At 44.2% G+C, this 25761-nt stretch overlaps 1 long non-coding RNA gene across 1 annotated transcript; it reads right to left on the bottom strand.

Moving 5' to 3' along the window:
- Positions 1–6250: 6250 nt before the first annotated feature.
- LOC111092316 lies at positions 6251–24784 on the bottom strand. The gene is made up of 4 exons (XR_005378404.1): positions 23317–24784; positions 20597–20650; positions 8092–8417; positions 6251–6925 (listed from the first exon to the last, which is right to left on the bottom strand). It is a non-coding gene; the product is annotated as an uncharacterized LOC111092316 (long non-coding RNA).
- Positions 24785–25761: the final 977 nt, after the last annotated feature.

The following is a 25761-nucleotide window of genomic DNA, read 5'->3' as shown; positions in this document are numbered from 1 at the left end:
ATGTGACCGGGGCACGTGACTTGGAGCCGGCTGTGGTTGTTCCTTGTATTTGAATAAAAAAGATCAAGCTTATTATTGCACTAAAAGCCTGCGGATCTCGTCAGTGCAACGTGATTCCCAGGCGGGTTACACAACGCGCTGCAGCCCCGAGCTCCGGCTTCCAGCGCCCAGCCGGCCTCCGCCCGGCGCAAGGAGCTGTTTTCTGAGAGACTTAAAACAAATAGGGTTTTATGTTTTCCAAAGTGAGAGTCCATTTTCCCCTTGGAAAACGTCTGATGATCTTGAAAAAGGAAGAGACCCAATTTCTCCGAGCTTTCTTCTTAGGTTAAGGTTAGGAGCCCTATTGCACGCACACGAATAAAGGAAAAAACCAGGAGATCCAATCCTTTTTGCAACAGAAGATTCGGGATTGTTTTGACCTTTGATTATTTCCCTCTCTGGAGTCTTCAAAATATATACTCTTTTCTACTTAGAAAAAATGTAAACTGAAAACGATATTTTTAAATTTAAAATTTTAATGGCGTGTTCATTTTGTGTTTTTTTTTTTGTTTCCCCTAAGATTTCTAGAACATTGGCAGTTAAATTTTGATTCAGCACATCCCCTAAGGAGACAGCAGAAGGATTAGTCTGTTTATAGGTGGGAAGAGTTGGCTGTCTCTTTGCAGGTTAGTGTCTGTGGACACCGGTATGCAAATATATGCAGATTTGCCTCAAAAGGGGCCCCCTCCAATACCCAGAAGGTGACATCCTTCTAGGCACGTTGTAAAACTCTCCCACTCCCCTCCCCCAAGGCCGTAGAAGGCCTGCAATATTTTGCTTTGCCCTGTCTCTAAGGGTAGTCTTCAGTGATGCCTCAGTTACAGGAGGAGGACCACGGAGGAGATAACATTGGTTATCTCTAGTCCAAGGTCTTCTCTGAATGGAACTGCAAAGCGTTTCTCCATAGCAGTCACTTCTCCAGCAGCCTCTGTCCTCTAGAACAGGAGGCGGGTCCGTTTACCAGCCCAGGCCAGATTTCAGCTGTGGATTCATTCATTCTGCAAATACTGACTGAGTGCCTCCCCTGCCTGGCATTCTTCCAGGTGCTGAGGAAGCAGCTGTGAACAAGGGAGCCGGATCCATGCCGAGGTGGGGCCTCACTCCAGTGACAGGGTTACCTCCAAAAGCCCAAGCCCAGGAGGCCTGGCCTGAGCTGGCCAGGAGGCAGGGCTGGGGGGGGGGGGGGGGGCAGGGGGGGCACAGCATGTGAAAGTCCCTTCTGCATTACAGCCATTGCTCAAATGATGGGGCCACTAAAGGTTAATTAATTTGCCAGCTGATGATTTGGAAATAGAAGTCAATCTTTGCTGGCAGATACAGGTGTGATCTTGTTTCTTAGACACCTTCCAGCCAGCCCTGAGGAGTCCTTGCTCTCCGTTTCTGATCCTACATGGACAAGAGTCTTTGTGTATTGTGTAGATGTCTCACTGCTGCCAGCAGCATGGCCAAAAATACAGCAGAGCTGTTTGGGAGTGATCCCTCCTTGAGCTGCGACCAACTCACTGCCAGAGTTCCAGCTGAAGCATCAATGCCTTCCTTCTGCTTCCCTGTTTCTCCGCAGTCTCCCATCCAAGGACACCCCAGCAACTCTGGCAGGAGCTACCCAAAAGGCCAGCCTGTCCACAGTGCCAGAGGGGTGAGGTCCTTGCCCTCCCAAGGACAGGATGCCAATCCTGCTTCTATTCCTCAATGGCAGCTCAATGGTAGTATGGGGCCTTCCCTCTTTTGACAAGCCCCGATGTGGATGAGAGAGTGAAATTGTGTTCTGAAAATGGCAGAGCTTTTGACATGCTGAATAAGAAATTACCAGGTCACAGGAAGGGCAAGACAGAGGGAAAGAATGGAGCTCCCGAGTTCTTGATGAAATCTCGATTGGACTTTGATGAACTGATCGTTCAGTGGACACTACTCTATGGAACCACATACCACACCAAAGGAAAGGGAATACAGCAACTTTAAACAAAAGTTAGAAATGCAGGCACAATGGTCTGGTGGCTGAGGATGGTCCTTTATACCAAGGTCTCGGAGAAGGTCCTTTTTTTTTTTTTTAAGATTTTATTTATCTGACATAGAGAGTAGAAGCAGGGGAAGAGGCAAAGGGGGAGGGAGAAACAGGTTCCCCACTGAGCAGGGAGACCAATGAGGGGCTCAATCCAGGACCCTGGGAACATGACCTGAGCCAAAGGCAGATGCTTAACCAACTGAGCCACACTGGCGTCCCGGAGAAGGTCCTTGATATCATGTATGATAAGCAGGATGGATATCGGACCCCAGACGTAGCCTCCAGCCACCCCCACCCTGACCTGTGCAGTGGAAGGAGAGGCAACTCAAGCTGGAGAAAGGAGGCAGACAGGCATAGGTTCTGGCCTTGGAACTCAAGGTATTTTGAACCAAATGTCTTCTCCTAGCCAATCTCAATAATATTTCCCATGGTCCCTTGGTTTCCCAAGAGAAACAGTTAACTGCTATCTTCCTTCTGCAGGTGGGGAACCTAAGATAGAAGCATGGTAACAGCCCCAGTGGTAGAAAATCAAAGATAAAATTTATGTCTTCTCCAGGCTCACCTCTTGTAAAGATGAGCACCAGCAAGAGAATCAGAATGGTGCAGCCTCTACAGAAAACAATATGACAGTTCTTCAAAAAGTTAAACATGGAATTGCCATACGATCCAACAGTTCCACTTCTGGGCATATGTCCACAAGAATGGAGAGCAGGGACTCAAACAGATGCTTGTACACCTATGTTCATAGAGGCATTATTCATACTGGCCAAAAGGTGGAAACAGCCCAAGTGTCCATGGATGAAGGGATAAACAAATGTGCTGTCCACATACAAGTGAATATTATTCAGCTTTCAAAAGGGAGGAAATTCTGATGAGTACTACAACATGGGTGACCTTGAGGACATGATGCTAAGTGAAATAAACCCATCACAATAAGACAAATACTGTATAATTCCATTTACATGAGGTACCTAAAGGAGTTGAATTCATAGAAACAGAAAATAGAACGGTGGTTGTCAGGGCATGGGTTGAGGGGAGAATGGTGAGTTAGTATTTGAGCAGGACAGAGCTTCAGTTTGGGAAGATGAAATGGTGATTCACAACACGGAAATGTACTTAGTGCCGTGGAAATGTATGCTTTAAAGTGTTCTAATGATGCAGCGTATATTTTACCCAAATAAGAAGCTTCAAAGGGTGTCCGAGTATCACTTGCACATTTTTAGAGCTTCAGGTAATCTCAAAAAAATTTTGCCCTGTGTATCGTACTCGGTGTATCAGCAGGATCCCTAGGAGTTACCCATCGATCCTATCCCTTCTGATGTCCAAGGAGATGAAATTATGTTGATTGTTGTACCATCTCTCTTGTCCTTTCACCTGGGTTCTGTGATGCCAACAGCTCAGAGAGGTGAGGGCCTTACCTTCATCAGACCATCGTCATCCTCACCCAGCCCATTGATCTGATTTGCTAGAAAGAGAATCGGTGGCATAGAAGGAGAAAGATTAAGGAAGGATTCAACTCTGCTGCCCAACCAGTTTTCACTGCCTCCAGTAGAAAATGTTCAAGATTTGGGATAAAATTTGTTGCCTGCACTAGTGAGTTTTTTTCTCACCTATTAATAGACAGATTTTGCAGGTCATAGGAAATATTTGATGGAGTGTTAGCAAAACAGTTGGGCTTCAAGGGATATGAAGGAAGAAGATCCCAGAAAGCATGAGAGGAAAGATTATAGACATTGAGTTTTAAATGTCCTCTGCCCTGGCTTTCTGACTTAACATACAATAATATAGTGCATGTTACCGGAAACTATAAAGACTATTCTATTCTTAAAACAAAACAAAACAAAACAAAAGAATAGAATATTCTTTTTTTCCTTTTTTAAAAATTATTTTTTTTTATTCATGAGAGACACACAGAGAGAGAGAGAGGTAGAGATACAGGCAGAGGGAGAAGCAGCCTCCATGCAGGGAGCCCTGAGTGGGACTCGATAGTGGGTCTCCAGGATCATGCCCCGGGCCAGAGGCAGGCACTAAACTGCTGAACCACCCAGCCATCCCGAATATTCTACTCTTATATAAAACTTGGGGCACCTGAGTGGCTCAATCCATTAACCATCTGCCTTTGGCTCAGGTCATTATCTCAGGGTCCTGGGACCCAGCTCCCTGCTTGGTGGGGAGCCTGCTTGTCCCTCTCCCACTCCCCCTGCTTATGCTCTCTCTCGCTCTGTCAAATAAGTAAACAAAATCTTGAAAAAAAAAAAAAAAAAGCTTGTACCTCAGAATTCTAAGTTAGCAACAATTGAATTTTTAGAAAAGAAGAATAATCCTCATTTGGGAAAGCCCCAGACCTCCTTGGAAAAAGTAAGTTGGTGGTTAGGATGGCCTCAAATTGTTCTCTATATTAATCGCTGACAGTAGCCATGAGTAATCCATAAACACGAAAACAGGTCCGATCTGGGGGATGTCTGTGGTAGCTTTCCAGCAGACCTGATCTCTGCATCCTCCTTCATCAAGTCAGACCTATACTGAGCCTGTGATGAAGAACCTCAAGTAGGCGGAAAACTCTTTAGGAAAAATGTATGGATGAGAGCCATAAATAAAGATATTGCCTAACCTCTCACTGACCTGGTCCCTCGGTGATCATCCTACATGGAAGAGTGCTTCTTAGCTCCACGCTTGGCACTTAACAAATGTTTTCTTTATTGGGTGGCATTATTATTGTTATTGTTGTTATTCTGGATGTCCCACACATAGAGCAATCACGTTTTTCAAGTCCCAAATTAAGAACTTCTAGTATAAGATTTGTACAGTATACTTAGGTAGACAGCAAGATAGATTATTTCAAACCAAGGCTATCTAGAAAAGTCCAGGCTCTGTGTAGCCAGTCTCATGGGCTCTCCATTGACAGACCACTCCAGTTAAACTATGAAATCTGCCCAAGTTCCCATATTTTTGGGGATCTACAAAGGTGGTAGTTCAACCAAATGCAAATCCTTGTTGCATTCAATTCCATTCACAAACACCCTTTGAGCACCTAAACGTAAAATACTGAGTTGAGTGCCATGGGGAATAAAAAAAAAAAAACAAAAAAGAGATGGCCCAGACCTTCCAGAAGCTCAGGGACAGGAGGGTATGGGAAGGGCTGCCCTTGTGCTGAGCATCAGAGATTCAGAGGAGCTCAGATTCACTATTTTTAAAAATATTTTTAGTTGAAGTATAATGGACATACGATACAAGTTTCAGATGTACAATATATGATTCAACAATGATATACATTATGAAATGCTCACTGTGATAGGTATAGTTATCATCTATCTCCATTAAAAAGTTATTACAATATTATTGACTATATTCTCTATGCTGTCCTTCCCACACCTGTGACTTATTTATTTCATAATTGGAATTTTGTTACCTCTTAAGCCCCTTCACCTATTTGGCCTCTTCAGTCACCCCCTACCCCTCCCCTCTGGCAACCGCCAGTTTACTGTCCACATTTATGAATCTGTTATTTTTGTTGTTGTTGTTGTTTGTGTGTTGGTTCATTTGTTTTGTTTCCTAGATTCTAAATATAAGAGAGATCACAAAATATTTGTCTTTCTCTCTCTGACTTACTTCACTTAGCATAATGCCCTATAGTTCCATCCATGTTGTTGTGAATGGCAATTTTTTGAGAGATGAACGGATAAAGAAGATGTGCTACATCTACACAATGGAATACTACTTGAAATCTTGTAATTCAGATTCACTCTTAGTCACTGATAATACCTGACCAGTGCCTCTAAGGCTTTTGATGGCATTTTAAGGTATTTACATTTGATTAGATCCCCAGGAGGTACAGAATAATTTCCATGCAAAACTACAGGACAAAAATTACAGAGGGAGAACCTGGCCGAGCCCTCCAACATGACCAAGAGAATGCCCATGATCCAAGCTCAGATTCTCATGCTACCCAGAAGTCTCTATTTTCCTTGCACTTACAGATATTTCAGGAGCCTTCTACATGGTCAAAATGATCAAAAGGCTCCTATAGGAGCCTTCCTGTCCCTGAACAACAGATTAGCGCTAATGTGTTAGCAGAGATTAATAGACTCCTACTTCCAAAAGCCCCCTCTCTTAGACTTTTTTTTAAATTTAATTTTATTTAATTTATTTTAAAAATTTTATTTATTTATTCATGAAAGATACACAGAGAGGGCAGAGACACAGGCAGAGGGAGAAGCAGGCTCCGTGCAGGGAGCCCGACGTGAGACTCGATCCCAGGACTCCGGGATCACAGTCTGGGCCAAAGGCAGTGCTAAACTGCTGAGCCACCCGGGCTGCCCTCTCTTAGACTTTGGATTTGGCGATGGGCTGATGGAGGCCATCTCCTTTGCTTTCATGCAGGGCTGCCTCTGAGCGGAGAATTCTCTTCCTCATAGCTGTATCCTATGTAGCCACTAGCCCAGGAGCATTCCTATACCCCTTTGAAAAACAAGGTCTTTGGGGCCCAAAGGCAGATGTGGGTGGGGGAACCTGCAGGTGGAACACCCCACAAAGCTGGTCCAGCTCAACTCATGATCCCAAGTTGTGAAAAGTAACATAACTTCTTCAACATAGGCGACTAGAGCCTTCTTGGGTTTTCTTCTTTTCTGCAATCCTGGCCAAGTTTAAAACCAAAGATATTAGGACCTACTTGGGGGTCCATTTGATAGGACCAGAGCTGACAGAGGTAATCACAGCATCAAAAAATGGAGAGTTTGAAGAATCTGGAACAACCTGGCAGAGTAGCAATGCTATGGGACAGGGCTGCTGGTCTCAGACATGGATTTGGGGCATTTCTGGCTCAGCTCATCCCAGGCCTTCTATATTCACTCATTAATCTTCTGACTTGAATTTCCCAAATAGGCTCTATCAGAAAGAAAGATTCATTCATTTATTCAACAACTATATTGATCCCCTACTATTAGCCAAAATGAATTAATAGAAATTTAGTGAGAAGGTAGAAAAAGCAATAGCAAGAGGCCTCCATGTGGTGCGTGCTATAACGCAGGGAAGCCCGGAGTGTTATGGCAGCATGGAGGGGCATCTCAGAGGGTTGGGTCACTGGAAAATGATTGGATACTGAAGGAAAAGTATAATTCTAGAGACAAAGTGAAGGAAGGCATCCCAGGATGAGAGATCTACATGAATTAAATTGATGTGTGGCGGCATGAAATTAAGATATTGAACTCCCTGTGTCTGTGAGTTTGGGCTGCCCGAGTTGGTTATCTTGGGCCCACATTACCCATCCTAGTCTTGTTTCTAAGTCTCAAAAGTGCAGCCTAGAGAAGGTAGAAAATCAATCCGTGGAATTCTGAAACGTGGCCGCAACTGACCTTTTACCCCACTTGGAGTAAAATGGTGCAGGCCATCTAAGTATAGCTGCAGGGTAGGGAGGTGCTAGATCTAGAAAGGAAGGTTTGGGGACTAATTCCATTTTTTTAAATTTAATTTAATTTATTTATTTTAAAGATTTTATTTATTTATTCATGAGAGACAGAGAGAGAGAGAGGCAGAGACACAGGCAGAGGGAGAGCCTCCACCCTCCTACAGGGAGCCTGATGTAAGGACTCAATCCCAGGACCCCAGGATCACGGCCTGAGCCAAAGGCAGACACTGAGTCACCCAAGTGCCCCTATTTATTTATTTATTTATTTATTTATTTATTTATTTATTTATTTTTTAATTAAACTCTCTGCCCAACATGGGGCTTGAACTCATGACCCTGAAGATCAAGAGTCAAATGCTCAAAAAAAAAAAAAAAAAAAGAGTCAAATGCTCTACTAACTCAGCCAGCCACACAGGATGGGGACTTATTTCAGAGGGCCTCGTAGGTGATACCGACAGGTTGCTACATGTCTCATGAGCATAGAATTGTCCGTATGTTATCAACTTGTTCTATACTCAACTTGAGGCACCAGGGCCATATTTAAGCTGGAATAGACATTGTTGAAAGTGGTGATTTGGCAACCATTCTTATCTTTAGGATAAGTGGAGGATGGTGAATGGGAGGGCGCAGGATGGGGTGGACATACCAGTACTAAACTGCAAAAATGTTGGATGGCTGTACTTTCCCTCATCAGCTTTTAGCTCCATTCATGGAAGATGTCTTCTTGCTCTTTTTACTCTTCAACTTTACTGTTGGCTTCCTTATGTACCTGAGGCTGGAATCCCAGATGGGGAGGTGATACATCTTAGGCCACGTTCAAGGGAGGAACTCGCTTCTCAAGTCTCAATTCCAAGATAAATATGTCGTTCCTGCCATACACTTAGCTTCCAAAAACACAGCCGTGAGTAAATGCTTCATGCAATGCAATGCCAGAGGTATAATTAAACTTCAAAAGGGTATTAATTGCATCACCTTCAAGAAAAGTGTAGAAAAAGAAAGGCATTACTGAAAAGCAAACTCAAACATCCCGCCACCTAAATTCATCTTTGGGAGAAAGAAAATAAAGTGGAGTGATTTCTTGGGGCACCCAATTTTCTCAAGCAGGCCTCCCATTCAAGTTGTATTAGGAAAGGGAGTGCGTGTGCTCATGTCTAGCCGTCTTTAAATCCAACCTTTATGAAAAGACACCTTCCCGGATTCTAGTTACCATCATGCCTCCTGAGCAAAAGAGGGAATGAATGTGAAAATAGCTTGCAACATTTAAAAAACAAAACATATCATTATTCCCTGCTAATCTTTTTCAGGTTTTTAAGATCACATTTGCTGGGAAAAGTCAAGAGCAAGGCCCCTAGACACAGATGGCTTGTTGCAAATTCTAGCAAGTCTTTCTGCTCCATGACCTTGGGTAAAGTACCTGACCTGTCTGAGCCTCAGGATCCTCAACCATGAAGTAGAAGCTCCAAATAACTCCTTGGTCAGGGAGTTGTGACAAAGCTGAAATGAATCATTCCACAGATAAACTTGGGGGTCAGCTTGCCACATACTAAATAGCCAGGGAATATGAACACTTATTATGGTTTAGATTGTTCCCACCAGGAACCCTGGATCTCAGGCTCTGTCCAGGATACTCCAGTCAGTTGTTTTGCAAAGACAGACTCTGTCCCCTGAATAAAATATCTGCTTCTCCCCTCAGCTAACACCTTCAAAATGCATGTTTTTGAGGACCTGGGCCAGCGGATGTGGAGCGGGCAGCTCATAAAAAATCAGATTAAAGTCAGTGACATCTTATCCATTTGTGAAAGGCAGCACTTCAACTGTGAAATAATCTGGACTTTTAGGGAAGAATTGTGCCAGGAGAGTCTCCACTCCAAACCTATTTCAATAAAGACGCATCAAGCAGAGAAGCACCATATATCACTATTTATGATCCCCAGAGTCATATTTTACCAAAGTTCCAGGTAACTAAGGATGATCTTGATACAATCTTTCAAAGACAGAAATCCTAGGGAAAGCAAACAAAACTTCAAAGTGAAAACAAAACAAAACAAAAAACCACAACTTGACAAATGACAGAAAGAAAACCCAACCTGCTCTTAGACCTGTAGAGGAAAACCCAGACTGCTTTTATTTTATTTTATTTTTAAGATTTTATTTCTTTATTCATGAGAGACACAGAGAGAGAGGCAGAGACACAGGCAGAGGGAGAAGCAGGCTCCACGCAGGGAGCCCGACGCGGGACTCGATCCAGATCCCGGGTCTGCAGGATCACGCCCTGGACTGAAGGTGGCGCTTAAACCGCTGAGCCACCGGGGCTGCCCCCAACCTGCTTTTCTTATATTGCATGTAGCCACCCCGGCTTGTTTGACTTTAAAATATTATTAAAAAAAAAAAAAAAGCCAAATCAATTTTCACAAACTGATCAGCGTGGCTCACAAAAAGCAAGCATTTGGTTTGTCAATTAGTTGGCAGCCTGACTTGGGATTTTAAGTTTTGCTATCCAAATTATCATAAAGCTTTAAAATGTAAGGAAAGAGAGAGGGAAAGTCTTGCCCTTAACTTGTTCTGGGCTCTCTTGTTTGCTTGAAGTGAGTCTCTACTTAATACCTTCAGAATTTGCTCTTGCCTTGAAGCAATAGACAAGTATGTGCTGCTCTGTTCTAAATATGGGAACAGCCAGTACAAATAGAAGATTGAAGATTTGCTTTGAAGCTCAATGTTGCCAATGTAGAACCTCTCCCGAAGGCTGGGAGCAGGCAGCAAGGCGCTGCAGAGTGAGAGCTCCCGGCTTTTAACGGCTAATATATTAATTCTGGGTGGTGTCTGGTGAGACCAAAGGTCACGAATCTGCTTTTGACCTTAGTACTAATGGCAATCCTGTGGGAATCCTGAGAGTGGCTGAATGAGCGCTGTGATAGTACTAAGAATTAATAATGATGATAATGTCCTATGTTTCTTCTTTTAGTGCCTATCGCCCAAAGATTTCGAATCACTTCAAGACCAATTGTCTCACCCACCATTGACCTATAACTGGCTCAGGCACAGAATATTGCCCAGTTGTCAAGAATACAGCCACCCCAAGCCTGTTTAAGCATGAACTGAAGAAAGATACCCATTGAAAATTAAAGTGTAAATTTTAGGTAGGCAGGTTATAATTATCCACTTGAAATGAAGCCAAGAAATGAAGTTTAATACCCTTCTTTTGTGAGAAGCACCCAGGCAACGTTCCTAACCATAAACAGACCTCAGATTTTCATCTCCTCTAATTCAGGGTTTCTCAACTTTGGCATTATTGACATTCTGGGCTGGATAATTTTCTGCTGTGGGGTAGACAGGCTGTTTTGTGCACCACAGGTGTTTAGCACCATCCTGGGCCTCCCCGAAATACCATTAGTGCAGGCGTGCGCACACCCAGTTGTGACGATTGAAAATGTCTTCAGACAGTGCCAAATGAGGGGGGAAGGGAGGCAAAATCGCCCTTAGTGGAGAACCGTGGCTCTAAATGAAAACATTTGCGAAGCACGTTAGAAACTACTGCACTACCAGAATCTTTCATTCCTCCAAGTTGCTTGAAAGATTCCTCATGAAGGAGGGACAATTATTGGCCTAGGGCTTTTAGGATTTCAGAGAGTCTTCTATTATAAAACAGGTGAACTTCGATCCTAACTTTGACTATGAAACTTAGATTATGAAATTAGATCCCCCTCCCTCACCCAGGAAAAACAAAAATCAAAGAAATAACATATCCCCTAGACTATCAAATGTGACCCTCCCCTGGGTGGCAGGGGATCTGTTTCTGGCATATAACTCCCCCTCCACGTGGCTGTGGTTGACTGTAACAGTATGTGGCTGTGACAGCTTTAACATCCACATTGCCTACCCACCTCTCAGACTTCCTGGGGTCAGAATTTCTCTCCTTCTGGAATCCACAGCAACTGTCAAACAGCAGAACTGAGGCCTGCACCTAGCCACCTGCACGCACTGTGATAACGCCAGTTCCCTCTCTGACCAAGGCCCATTACCTGCAACTCCTCATCCTCCCCGACAACACGCACCCAGGCACACAGCCTGCCAGGACCTCAGCTGCAGGAGCTTACCCTCCCTGCCTGGTGCATACCCCAGATGGTGTGGCTTTCAAACTTTTTTCACCATGGCTTACCGTATTTTCCATTATGTCCCCTCCCCCCGCCAGTTCTCATATACAAAAATACATTGTGTTTTTAAGCCGTGATCTGAATTTATTTTGGACTTGCAGAAAAGTTGCAAAAATCCTGCAGACAACTTCCATATATACTTTGCTATGGTCCAGATGCTTGTATCACCCCAGAATTCCTACGTTGGAATTTAATGCACAAAGCGATGGTATTAAAGGGTATGGCCTTGGGAGGTGAGTAGGCCATGAGGAAGGAGCCTACAAGAATGAGATTAGTGCCCTTACAAAGGGGAGCTCCAGAGAGCTCCCTGGGCCCTTCCACCCACTGAGGACACAGCAAGAAGGCACCATCTATGAACAAGGAAGTGGGTCCTCACCAGATATGGAATCTGCCAGCACCAGGACCTTGGACTTCCAACCAACAGATCTGTTAGAAATAAACTGCTGTTTATATGCCACCCAATCTTTGGCATTTTATTATAGCAGCTGGAATAGACGAAGCCATTCTCATCCCGCTTCCTCTAGTACAATGATCAAAACCAGGAAACTAACGTTGGAGCTGGACTATTAACCAGACCAGAGACCCCAATTTCCCACTAATGTCCCTTTCCTGTACCAGGACCCCTTCAGTGTCTCATATTGCATTTCGTCATTTCTCCTTGGTCTCCTGAATCTATGTGAGTTCATCAGTCTTTTGTTGACTTTTATGACCTCGACACTTAAAGAGTGTTGATCAGTTATGTTGTCAAATGTCCCTCCACTGCAGTTTGTCTGATATTTTTTCAAAATTGCACTGAAGTCAGACATTTTTAGCAAGAATGCCACAGAAATAATGCAGCCCCCCCAAATATATCTTTTTGAGATTGAAGTGCAGTTGACACAAAAATATATCTTACACAGAAATTTCATGAAACTGTATCCTTGCTATGTGAGATACACTCTGACATTTTCTGTTATTATTTTAAATGCTGGTTTTATAGCCATATTGTTTCACAGTCCTCTAATGGGTGAGAAAACACCGCCCAGGCCAGCTGACACTGGAGATCTTCTTCCTCTGACCTGTTCTTTCTGGACTCTCTTTCCTTTCTCTGCCTCAGTGACACCATGCAGATTGTTGGTTTTGTTTGTTTGTTTTTGCTTCCTCTCTGACCAGCTCTTCCTTGTAGGTTCTTCGACTCTCTGTTCTCCCCTGTCTGTCTGATCACACTGAGCTGACCCCCTCTTTTTTTCCCCTGCACATAGGTGACCTCATCCTTGCTCTCCTGGCCATGTAAGGCCTTGACTTCCAGCTGCCTCAAGGAATTTTGAGGTGGGTACCTTGCTTTCATGCTAAACTCTACAGGACCAAAAGGACCTTTACTTCATGCTCTTCCCCTCACAAACTGAATCCCCTTCCCCTCCTGTACCTGTCACTGGTATACCTGTCTTCCCCCTTATTTATACGCGGGGAGCTTGCTGCCCTACACGTGGAATGTCATCCAGTCAGCTCCTTTCTTCTCTATTTCCCAATCTAGTGGTTCCCAAATTTTAGAAAACACCAGAATCACCCATAGGGCTTGTTAAAGACAGATCCCTAGGACCCACCCCCAGAGACTCTGATCCAGTAGGTCAAGAGGGGGGGGGCACCTCAATTTTGCATGTCTAACAAGTTCCCAGGTGAGGCTCAAACTGCTTTGAGACTGGATGCGTTCATAGATGAATTTCAGAGGTACCATGTGCTTCCTGGACTGTGGAGAACCAGCAGTGGCTCCCTGTGGGTCACGTGGGAATATCCACACTCCCTACCTAGTCAGCGGCACCTTAAGCCTGTTACCCTACCCACCCCCCACCCACCCCCCACTCTCGGGAAATGGAAAGCCCTGTTTGTCCCATCTCCTTGCAAGGACTCAAATCTCCCCCATTGTGCAGGGATTATCTCCAGACCAGCAACCCCAAAACACTTTTTACTTCTTCAGCCTTCATGGAGTTCTTTCTTCTGGTACTTGGTGGGTAATGAAAGTTGATGATTAGAATTGCCAGGTTTCCTTCCTTTCTCACCAGAGGGTGCTCCCAGGGTCCTAGACTGGTTCATAGCGAGTTGTTCTTATTTGTTCTCAGTGCACTTTGTTCCCTTCTTTCATTGTGACTTCTAGCACATCCACCTTTCACCTTACACGCTTTCCTATACCCGCGCTGAAACGCACCACACACACACACACACACACACACACACACACACACACACACACGGGGGCAAGCACTGGTTTGGGGCTCGGCCTGAAGCAGACAGCCCAGGTCAATGTTTCCCAGAGAGTCACCTGGCTAACCTCGGTAGGTGAGCTTAAAAGAAACCTAGTGAGGATCGCCTGGCTGGTCAGTTGGAAGAGCATGTGACTCTTGATCTCTGATCGTGAGTTTGAGCCCCAAGTTGGGTGTAGAGATTACTATTAAAAAAAAATCACTTAAAGAAAAAAAAAAAGGAGTGAGACTAGTGAGACTTTGCCCTCTCTTTCAAGGACCGGCTGATTGCGGAGGCGGGTCCTTGTGCTGACTTGGCCGCGCTGCGCCAGGAACAGGTGTGGGCTGGCTGGCTGAGGATGTCCAGGAGGGCCACGGCAGGGGGGCATTTGGGCTCCCCTGTACGTGAACATGAGTCCATTTTAAAAAATCTTTTCGAAGGGCACCTGGGTGTCCCAGCGGTTGAGCATCCGCCTTTGGCTCAGGGCGTGATCCTGGGGTCGCGGGGTCCTGGGATCGAGTCCCCGTCGGGCTACCAGGGAGCCTGCTTCTCGAGAACCTCTGCCTGTGTCTCTGCCTCTGTGTGTCTCTAATGAACAAAAAGATGGAATTAAAAAAAAAATCTTTTCGAAGAAGGTCCAAAGAAAAGATCGTGTTGGGTCCTTGGAAACGGAATCCAGAAGTGTCTGGCAGAGGAGCGGGTTCCGGGTTCCGCGCCGAGCGGCCCCTCCCCGCCGGCGGGGGTGGGGGGGGGCGGGGACCTGCACTGCCGCGTGCCACCGGCAGGTGTCTCTCTCCTGGCTCCGGGGCCCGCCGTGAACTCCCCAAATGGAGGCTCCGGGAGGCGGGGGCAGCGCGGGCCCCGCGCCCCGCCGGGCCGCCCTCTGTCCCCGCCGCATCCCGCCCCCCCCCCCGCCCCCAGCGTCACCTTTGAAACGCTTGGTGGCGGCGCGGGAGTGGGCGGGAGCCGAGCAGCCACTAGCCGCGGGCGGCGGCGGACTCGACCAGCCTCCCCGGCCTGCGGACCTGCGGGCCCTGCCCCCTCGGGCTCCTGCGGGCTGCGGAGCGCGGCCGGGCGCCCGGTGACCGCTGCAAGCCCGTCAGTCAGTGCAGGACCGGTACCCTGGGCCGTTCTGTCCCATATTTCCGCTCACCTTCCCAAAACCGGTAGGAAGGAGGGCCTGCTGTCCTAACATCTTTTCCCTTTAGGGATATTCAGTTTCCTAACATGTCCTGTTTTGAAAGAGGCCCATTTATTGGGCAATGTCAGCAGCTGGGTAGGTGCAAGTGGGGCCAGTTGTACCTTATTATTCTTCTTAGTTTTTAAAGTTTTTATGTTTTTATTTATTTAACAAATGTTTATTGATTGTGGATGGGGTCCTGGGCACAGTATGGGAGATTCAGTGGTGAGCAATGAGCAAGGACTTAGATCCTTCCCTCATTATCCAGACCACCAAGGAAATGAGTTCTCAGGGACCCTGGGTGTGTTAGTGGTTGAGCCCTCCCCTCAGGTGGTAGTCCCAGGATTCTGGGATCCAGTCCTGTATCAGGTTCTCCGCAGGGAGCCTACTTCTCCCTTTGCCTATGTCTCTGCCTCTCTTTTTGTCTGTGTCTCATAAATACATAAATAAAATCTTAAAAAAAAAAAGAAGAAGAAGAAGAAATGGGTTTTCAGGTCACAAGATGTATGTGGTGTCCATTATTTGAGAATCCAAAACAATATGGAAGAAAAAAACCACCCTCATACCAAAATATGCAATCTGTGCCATTGGTTAGAAAAAGGTTAATGCAGGCATGCATTCCTTTGGAACTTCTCAGGTCATTTAATAGTAACAAACAAACAAACACAACCTTTACTGAGGACTGAATTTGGGGCTGGGGTTGTGCTAGGTGCTGGGGATATAATGGTAACACGCTGCACCCCTGTCCTTAAGAAACGATCAACCCTGTGTGCCGTAGACCAGTAAAGCATAGAGGACAATTTCGATCTGACCCTGGTGCCACCCTGGCTAGCTGTCTTGATTCCACTAATTTAGTCAGTAAGGCACAAGAGGACCCAGGAAAGAGAGGCCTAGCCACCAGCACTGGGTAGGCCCAAAAGCCAGCCCAAACAATACAGAGTCCCACAGGAAAGCCAGCATGAAAAGGTGATGCCCAGGGAAGAACAACCATTGTTTCATACTTCAGGACCAAGTAATAGAAGCATCCCAATTTCTCATCTTGGGTCTGTTCTGGCTTCATTAACCCATTGCTGTACAAATTCATTTCCTGGAAAGTTCCTAAGAATTAGTGTCACACATCCATATACTACCCTTTCCTTCTCATGAAACTTTGTTCTAGAATCAAGCTGATGTTGGGAGAAAAAGAAGGTTCACTCGCATGTCTGCCTTTATATGGCTCAGGAGTTGCTGTTTTAATGTGCTGAAATTATGTTTGGGCTTGTTTGCTTTTTAAAATAAATTTTACAAATTTAGAGTTTCAGGAAAGACTTTTAGGTTAACAGAACACGAGCCGTGGGGTTCCAACCTCAGCCATTTACAGACAGCAAAATTCTCATCACGCAGCCAGAGAAACAGTCACAAATTCCCATGACACACTTTCAAGCTCTATCTCTGTTCTTGGCCTGCTTCAGGACTGTGGGAGTAAGTCATTGCTGGAGATATTAACTGTAAGGCGCCTGGAATCCCTCCACACTGATATTTTGTCCCCTTTTCCCCAAGTGAGAAACGCAGTCCTCTGCAAGCCCCTTTATGGTTTTTGTTTTGTTTTGTTTTAATTTATAAAAACACATAGATCTCTATGTTCAATATTCTCTGAGCTCTGTGTTATACATTTAGTGCTATTTTCCAAAAGAAAACGTTTGCCTCATTGAAAAAGCATACCAACATCTTGTTGACTCTTTGTCTATCTGTCCATACCAGGATAATTCCTGACTACCTAAATTGCTCTAGTAGTCACAATGGGATAATTCATTTCCTTTCTCAGCTGCTGAGTGCTAAAATCATTCTCCTTGGGACAGATGCCATGTCTTATCTAGAAAGATACTGAGAAAGCAACATTTGTGATTATTTATAAGGCTGGTGAGCACATTGGGCATGTGAATAAGAAAAATTAGGTACATTTTGATCATTCTTGAGATGCTGTCAGAGAACAGAGAATGACACACAATTCACATAAGATCAGTCTTTCTCCTCTAAATCTCACATATTCCTAAGCACGCTTCAGAAAATAGGCATCGTTTCTACAAATTGAATCCCATTATCCCATTCAAAACATTGAAAATGTGTTCACACAGGAAAACTATTTCAGTAGACCACATTCAGAAATGTTTCAACAAGAAGGAGGTGGCCTGGGACAATCTCATAAAATTTGGAATAGGTCTCATTGAATTCAAGTCCCAAACAATGCCTCTGACAAGTGACTTTCTCACACCTGAGGAAACGTGCCCTATGGCAGGGAGGCTCCAAGTGGCCCACTCCTTCCAATGCTTAGAAATATTTATTTATATAGAACCTGAGAGTCCCAAAGTTCCTTGCCTTGAGTGCCTACTCATCATTCTAACCTGGCCATGTGGGTGGGAGAGGCCCCTTCCACCAAGCAGCTCTTCCAATGTTTGACAGCTCTCAGAGGCTGTTTTTGTGAGTTTGCAGTATGGCCTTTGAGTTTATCAAAATGTGCTCATTGGGAACCTAAGGTATATCAGGAACAAGCGATGGATCAGGGAAGCAAACAAAGCCCCAGCCCTCCTGGATCTTACATTCTATTGTGAAGACAGACAATAAACAGTTAAGTATATTTATAACATAATGTTAGGTACTGATTAATATACTAAAGGACAAGCAAGGTAAAGAGACTGGGAAATAGGAATGTTTCTTTAGATTGGGAGGTAAAGGAGGTCTAAATGAGGAGGTGACTTTTGAGCAAAGACCTGACTGAATGGAGGGGATGAACCATGTGACATGTGAGGGGAAGAGCAAAGATAAATGCTTGATGTTTGAGAAGTATCAAGGAGGCCAGCCACACTGAAATGGAGAAAAAGAGAGAAATCAGAAGGGTAGCCAGTAGTCATGTGGCCTTGAAGGTCTAGGGCCACACTTTGCTGTCTTGAGAGCAGGGACACAACATAACTTCAAGACTCTTTCCATATAAGCTAGTATCCAAGATCTATAAAGAACTTATTAAACTCAACAGCAAAGAAACAAACAATCCAATCATGAAATGGGCAAAAGACATGAACAGAAGTTTCACCAAAGGAGACATAGACATGGCCAACAAGCACATGAGAAAATGCTCCGCATCACTGGCCATCAGGGAAATACAAATCAAAACCACAATGAGATACCACCTCACACCAGTGAGAATGGGGAAAATTAACAAGGCAGGAAACCACAAATGTTGGAGAGGATGTGGAGAAAGGGGAACCCTCCTGCACTGTTGGTGGGAATGTGACCTGGTGCAGCCACTCTGGAAAACTGTGTGGAGGTTCCTCAAAGAGTTAAAAATAGACCTGCCCTACGACCCAGCAATTGCACTGCTGGGGATTTACCCCAAAGATACAGATGCAATGAAACGCTGGGACACCTGCACCCCGATGTTTCTAGCAGCAATGGCCACAATAGCCAAACTGTGGAAGGAGCCTCGGTGTCCATCGAAAGATGAATGGATAAAGAAGATGTGGTCTAGGTATACAATGGAATATTCCTCAGCCATTAGAAATGACAAATACCCACCATTTGCTTCAACGTCGATGGAACTGGAGGGTATTATGCTGAGTGAAATAAGTCAATCGGAGAAGGACAAACATTATATGGTCTCATTCATTTGGGGAATATAAAAATTAGTGAAAGGGAATGAAGGGAAAAGGAGAGAAAATGAGTGAAAATATCAGTGAGGGTGACAAAACATGAGAGACTCCTAACTTTGGGAAACGAACAAGGGGTAGTGGAAGGGGCGGTGGGCGGGGGGTTGGGTGACTGGGTGATGGGCACTGAGGGGGGCACTTGGTGGGATGACCACTGGGTATTATGCTATATGTTGGCAAATTGAACTCCAATGAAAAAAAAAAAGACTCCATATTAGTTTGCTGTCTTCTCTACATAGTCTAGCTGATCAAAGCCACCATAAAATATAGTCACCCAGAATTGCCTTCAGTATCCAGGAGAGGCCTAACATGCAGAGTAGAGCAAGACCATACCCTCCTTTATTCTGGACATAATATTTCTTTTTTTTTTTTTAAGATTTATTTATTTATTCATGGGAGACATGGAGAGAGGGAGAGACATAGGCAGAAGGAGAAGCAGGCTCTTCACAGGAGCCCGATGTGGGACTTGATCCCAGAGCCTAACCACTGAGCCACCCAGGCGTCCCTGGACATAATATTTCTATTAATACAATCCAAGGCTTCTCATGTAGTATTTTAAGAAGTCATTTATTTTTTCTTTTGCATATTGGACTCTTAAACCACACTCCCTACCCGAGTCTCTTCTCCACCCTCATCTTCCTGTTCTCTAGACTAACATCTACTGTTATAGTGGAGCTTTGGGAAACATCCTAAGCACCAACTGGTGGCCGACTCCTAACAAAATCTTTACAGGTACATTTTTACATTTGCTTTATCCTTGTTTCACTTAAACATTCCAGGTTCCAAACACCCTGAACCTGTTTGAATAACTTTTAGGTGCATAACTGTGGGATACTTCTCTATTAAATTCTTATTAGATTTGACACATTGTTCTCTGTATTTTATTTTATTTTTTTTTAAGATTTTATTTATTTATTCATGAAAGACACAGAGAGAGAGAGAGAGAGAGAGAGAGAGAGAGAGAGAGGCAGAGACACAGGCAGAGGGAGAAGCAGGCTCCATGCCGGGAGCCCGATGTGGGACTCATCCCGGGTCTCCAGGATCAGACCCTGGGCCGAAGGTGGCACTAAACCGCTGAGCCACTGGGGCTGCCCACATTGTTCCCTTTAAAAACATTTTTGGACCCTGGCTTCTAGTCTCTTCACATATAAACTTTTTTCCCCATATTTGTCACCAACAGACTTCTTCAGGATATCATTTATAACAATATTGTACTGAGTGAGGCTGAAGGTAGATTTCTGTGGCAAGTCACTAGGGACCTCCATCAAAATTGAAATGGATCCATTTCAAGACTTTTGGGAAGTGACTGTTCAACCAGCTACAAATCAATCTAATTTGCCCTACTTCTACCCTATATCTCTCCATGAATTGACAAGGACACTCTAAAAGATTTTTGACTAATGCCATACTGAAATGTACATGCATTACTTTGACCCTCCAGCCCAACCATGCTGTCAAACAAATGAATGAAGTTCTACTTACACCTCACAGTTTCCATTTTCTTTGGCACCTCTCTTTTACCAATTCTAGGCTTTTCTTCCTGGCCTAAGGCTCAACTAACATCAGTCATTGGTCACAACTGGAAGCTTGCTTTCTCCTTTTTACTGTAACTGCACAATACAATTTCATCTTCTTAAATGTATTATACACATAACTGAAAGGTTGTGAATCAATTGTGATAATATGAATCAAATTTTAGGTGTACAATGAGCTGTTCATTCAGTCAATAAGGTTATTGATCACTCCCTCTGTAAGACCAGTATAGTATTTCTAAAATGAAAAACCTTTTCGTAATGCAAGTACAGTGCTTTCTAATGTAGATTTGTTTACCTACAGTGAATTTCCTCAAAACATATCATACTTTTAAACACAATGATAACAGACTAGGGCTGCTGTAACTTGAATCACCAGTAAATCTAATACCTATCAAATGATGTCCTCCTGACAGGAAACTCTTCAACCTCAAGTCTTCAGACTCTGTAAAATAAACAGTATTCTTTTAAATTGGTAGTTTATGTGAACATAAACAAAAGCAGTTTCATCTAGTTTTACATTGATCTTGAATTTTCACATCATCATTGTTTCTCCTTTGCAAACCAGATCACAGATCTCTGTGAGGACAGGGATCGTATTTGTTTTACCCTTCACTGTCTTCACAGAATAAGGCACAATACACAGAACCTATGTACTGGTGCTCAGTTGATATTTCTGGAACAGATAAAATGAGGAATAAATGAATATGTGTAAAAAATGATACTTCATTTGTTCATAAAATGATTTTAATTTTGCTTGGGATCAAATGTAGCCATGACCACTGCCTTCTAGAAAGAAACTTCAAAAATCACGTCTGATGCATAAATAATAGTAAAACTCTTGATTAGCAATTCTTAAACATGTGGTCTCAGAATCCCTATACACTCTTACAAAAATCATTGAGAATCTCAAAGAGTTTTTTTCTTATCTAGAATATATCTACAAGGCTTACCATATTAGAATTTTTTAAAAATTTAAATATTTTCTAATTCATTTAAAATAATTGCAATAAGCCCAAAATACACCAACAAAAGTATGTTTTATGAAAATAAGTTTTCAAAACAAAAATAGTGAAAAGAGTGACACTGTTTTAAATTTTTGCCAATCTCTTGAATATCTGGTTCAGTAGAAGACAGTTGGATTTGTATATGTGCTTTTGCATTCTGTCTGTGGTAATATTACATGACATGTAGCCTCCACAAAATTCACTAGACACTCATGACAGAACGAGAGAGAAAGGGGCAAGCAATGCCTTAGTATTATGAAAATACTAGGGGTGGTGGAAGGGGAGGAGGGTGGGGGGTGGGGGTGAGTGGGTGATGGGCACTGAGGGGGACACTTGATAGGATGAGCACTGGGTGTTATTCTGTATGTTGGTAAATTGAACACCAATAAAAATTATTTTATTAAAAAAAAAAAGAAAATAGTTTTGATCTGTGGGCCCCCAGAAAGCGTTTTGAGGACCACAATGTTTCCTGGACTATATTTTAAGAACTATTTTAGAGGTTCACACTGTTTAAATAATAAGAGTGATTTAATTCATAACATTTTCTTCTTCGCCTTGAATGTTATAAAGTTCATAACTAGGTTTACTAATCAGTTCAGGTCAGGAATTATAGCCTGCCGTCTTTTATCACTCTGTTCAATCACAAGCTGTTTGCTACATAGTTTTTACTTCTTTTTTAGTGTTAATGGCTTTTGGTCATTTTGTTGTTGTTAAAGATTTTATTTATTTATTTGACAGAGAGAGAGAGATAGAGAGCACAAGCAGGGGGAGCACTAGGCAGAGTGAGAGGGAGAAGCAGGCTCCCTGCTGAGCAGAGAGTCCTATGGGGAAGGCTTGATCCCAGGACCTCGAGGTCATGACCTGAGCCAAAGGCAGACATCCAACTGACTGAGCCACCCAGGTGCTCCTTCTTCTGTGTTTTTATTAGTTGCTTCTAATCCTTCTTGGAAATAGGTTTGGGTTTTTAAGCACATGTATATGTGCATTTACATATCTTGACACACAGAAGTTTAAAATTACACTAGCTAACTAGCACACGTCAACAGGAAGAAAATATATATGATAGTCACATAAAAGATCAAGATGTTTGTTTGACGGGCTTTCTTAATAGAGCCCAGAGGATAGGAGTGGAATCTCCAGGAAACTGCTATCTAAATGGCTTCAGCTCTATGATAGACAATTTATCCCTCAAGAAATTAGGCTCCAGGGCAGCCAGGGTGGCTCAGCGGTTTAGTGCCGCCTTCAGTCCAGGGCCTGATCCTGGAGACCCAAGATCAAGTCCCACGTTGGGCTCCCTGTGTGGAGCCTGCTTCTCCCTCTGCCTGTGTCTCTGCCTCTCTCTCTCTCTGTGTCTCTCATGAATGAATAAATAAAATCTTAAAAAAAAAAAAAAGGAAATAAATAAGTAAATTAGGCTCCAGTGTCTGAATTGTGCCTCAAAACTCCCACCTGCACCTGCACCAGTCACTTCTTCTATATCAATAACTAATTTGAAGTCTAGGATAGTCGCACTTTTTTTTTTAAAGATTTTATTTAAAGATTTTATTTTTATTTTAAAGATTTCATTTCCCTTGCTGCCTAACCCAGCTGAGCTGATCACTGGCAACCAAGGTCTCAAACTTGTCTCAACCAAGGTCTTAACTGAGGCCAAGAGAGAGCCAGAGCCATCTGTGAGGTGTTTTTCTCTGTACAGCCTGGTCCCATGAAGGATCCTGGAGAGCATTGTAGGTCCTAAATATGCATGGACTCTCTGAGGGCTTTTATCAGGCAAAAACCTCTGTTGTGTCCGAGGCCAATTAGATTAGGAAATCGCATTTCCTCTGGCTTTCCATCCCCAGAGGGTAAATGTACAGATGATTGGAGCTGGCAATTGACTTCGTGGGGTAGTTTTTGCTGAGGGCACATACCCAGGGACTTGAGTGACAGAAATCCCCAGGTGCCAGGGAGAAGACTGGCAATTACGCTTCTGAGCACCTGCCTGTTGTTCCCAAAGCACTGACCCTCCGTGACTGGCAGGGCGACCCACTTTTAACCGTGCCAATTTTTAGCAGCTGGAAACAACGAAGGGAGAGATAAAGATCCTGGAGGACTGATTTCTCCTTACCTGTTTTCTGAAGTCGTGAGATAACGTGTGACTAGCAGGCCGGCAAGGATGTGGTGTGACATCCACGGAAAGTCAGCGCCACTGCCGCCTTGGAGGGGCTGCGTGATGGTGGGGTGGTCCACTCACTTCTCAGGGCCGAAGGTTTGCAGATGCGGGATGAGAAGATAGGACTCGATGGTCTTTAATATGCCTTTCATCTTCAACTTTCTACAGTCTTTGTGAGCTAGAAAGATTTACACAGAACTTCATCTTGATTTTATTACTTGTAGTTCATCTTCTTGTGACAGAGCCAGCGGCAGCCTGTGCGTGTGGAAGTAAGTGGCTCTCTCTCTGGCATGATTTAAGAGGTGCTGAAAGCCCGGAGTACCTCCCTCACTGTTCTGCCACTGCAAAGGCCTGAAGCTCCCGGGCCTCAGAGCCAGACCTGGGATCCAAGCCTTGTTTGTTGATGGTCTCAGTCAAATGGCAAACACATGCCCACTGTTTCTCACTGAGCACATAAGCCTGGACTTGCCTCCAGATTCCCTAGGAATGATACCAGGAATGGTATCCAGCAGAGGTACAACTGCCAGGAGAGGTCTGGGGCCCAGGGCATCCCAGTGGCTGACAGGCCTCACCGGCAGAGTCTGCAGGGTGGCCAAGGGCCAGATGAACAACTTGAGTCTTAGTCAACTGTATTTGCATAGGGTGGTGGCCTGTCAGCTTTGGGCACTGCCCTAGGCCTTGCTTCATTTTGATTTGCCTGATTCTCTTTCTCTTCCTGCAGGAAGGAGGAGGTTCTCTGACCAGTTTCCATGGCTCCCTCCTCAGTACCAGAAAGCAGGACATTAGGCCCCTGTAGGAGGAGAAGGTCCTTAGAGGCAGCCCCCTCAGTTGCATCTTCTACCATGGAGTCTGACATGACAAAAAGATTAGGGATAGTTGGCCACCTTGGAGAAAATGGCCTGATTCTGTTGTGGAGCAGCTGCTGGGACCAGAAGGCCCTTCCATCCATAGCGGGGATTCGTGACTACTCTTAGAGATGGCAGGCAGAACCATTTACTTTCTTCACTCCATTGTTCGCCTAAGGAACCTCAGGCCTACAGCCTCACTACCCACCACCAAAAACAAGGCTTGGGTATCAGGTTGTATGTTGTCGACCTCTTTCTGGTGGCTTTGATTCTTAACCTATAAAAATGGAGAAAGGGTAACCAGGAGAACTTCCTAGCACTCCTGTGGGGGATTTATTTATCAATATGGTAGCTGTACGAAGTTTAGAAATAAATGAACCATCAGATGGCACCCTGAGGTATTCCACGACACAGCATTTTAAACACAAATTCCCTCTGCACTCCATTAGAACATGTGTAGAACATTATATTTAACAGCCAGTCTTCCCACTGACTTTCTTAGAAGGCTGGGCTTGTCAAAACTTTATCTTATTTCCTTTTTTTCTTTTTAAAGATTTGATTTATTCATGAGAGACAGAGAGAGAGAGAGGCAGAGACATAGGCAGAGGGAGAAGCAGCCTCCATTCAGGGAGCCCGCTGTGGGACTCAATCCTGGGAGTCCAGGATTACACCCCTGAGCCGAAGGCAGATGCCCAACTGCTGAGCCACATATCTCATTTTCTTTAAAAGATTTTATTTATGTATTTATTTGAGAGACAGAGAGAGACAACACAAGCGAGGGGAGGAGGGACAGGCAGACAGACAAGTAGACTCCTCCCTGAGCAGGGAGCCTGACTCAGGACTCCATCCTAGGACCCTGAGATCATGACCTGAGCCAAAGGCAGATGCTTAACCCACTGAGACTTTATCTCATTTTTGGGTGAGGATTAGGGTGTGTTCTGGTGACACATGAGTATATAGATGTCAACTAGTAATGAAAATATATCTGAAGCATAAAACATCCTGCATGGTATCTTGAAACATTCTGAAAACAAAACAAAACAAAACAAAACACAAAATCATCAGAGGAGCCTAACAGAAACAAGTGTGTTTTATATTTAAACAGGAAAGGAACACACATACGTTCTGAACCACAAATATCCCATCACCCTCACCACTCAGGTCTCCCTGGTCTCCAGAGTAAGTCACCCCGTTGCATACCATAGGAATAGGAACAGAGAATCCCAGTTTTCCCCGAGGTGTTCTTCACAGTCCAGTGGAGATTCTGGATGTACTGCAAGGGCCCCATTAAACCTCAGTTTCACTTGTCTTGTTGGTCTACCCCTCCTCACTACTATTTATTTCCTTTGCAGCAGAATGGTTATTTGGGGGAGAGCAAAAAAAACTATGGGATAGTCCAGTACTTTTGCTTTGGGATGCCAGCCTAGGGCCCAAGGAATTTCCCTAATGAGCCCTAAGGAGATTTGGGTTAACTAGAGATAATAGCTCTATAAGTACCCTTATAGAGCTCTGGAGAGAGGCTAGGAATTCAGAGATTCCTGCTAATGAAAGGCCT

This window comes from Canis lupus, chromosome 25, assembly GCF_011100685.1.
Source record: "Canis lupus familiaris isolate Mischka breed German Shepherd chromosome 25, alternate assembly UU_Cfam_GSD_1.0, whole genome shotgun sequence".
Classification (NCBI taxonomy): domain Eukaryota; kingdom Metazoa; phylum Chordata; class Mammalia; order Carnivora; family Canidae; genus Canis; species Canis lupus.
Note: the sequence above shows the minus strand (reverse complement) of the source record. Positions and strands in the feature narration are given on the sequence as shown.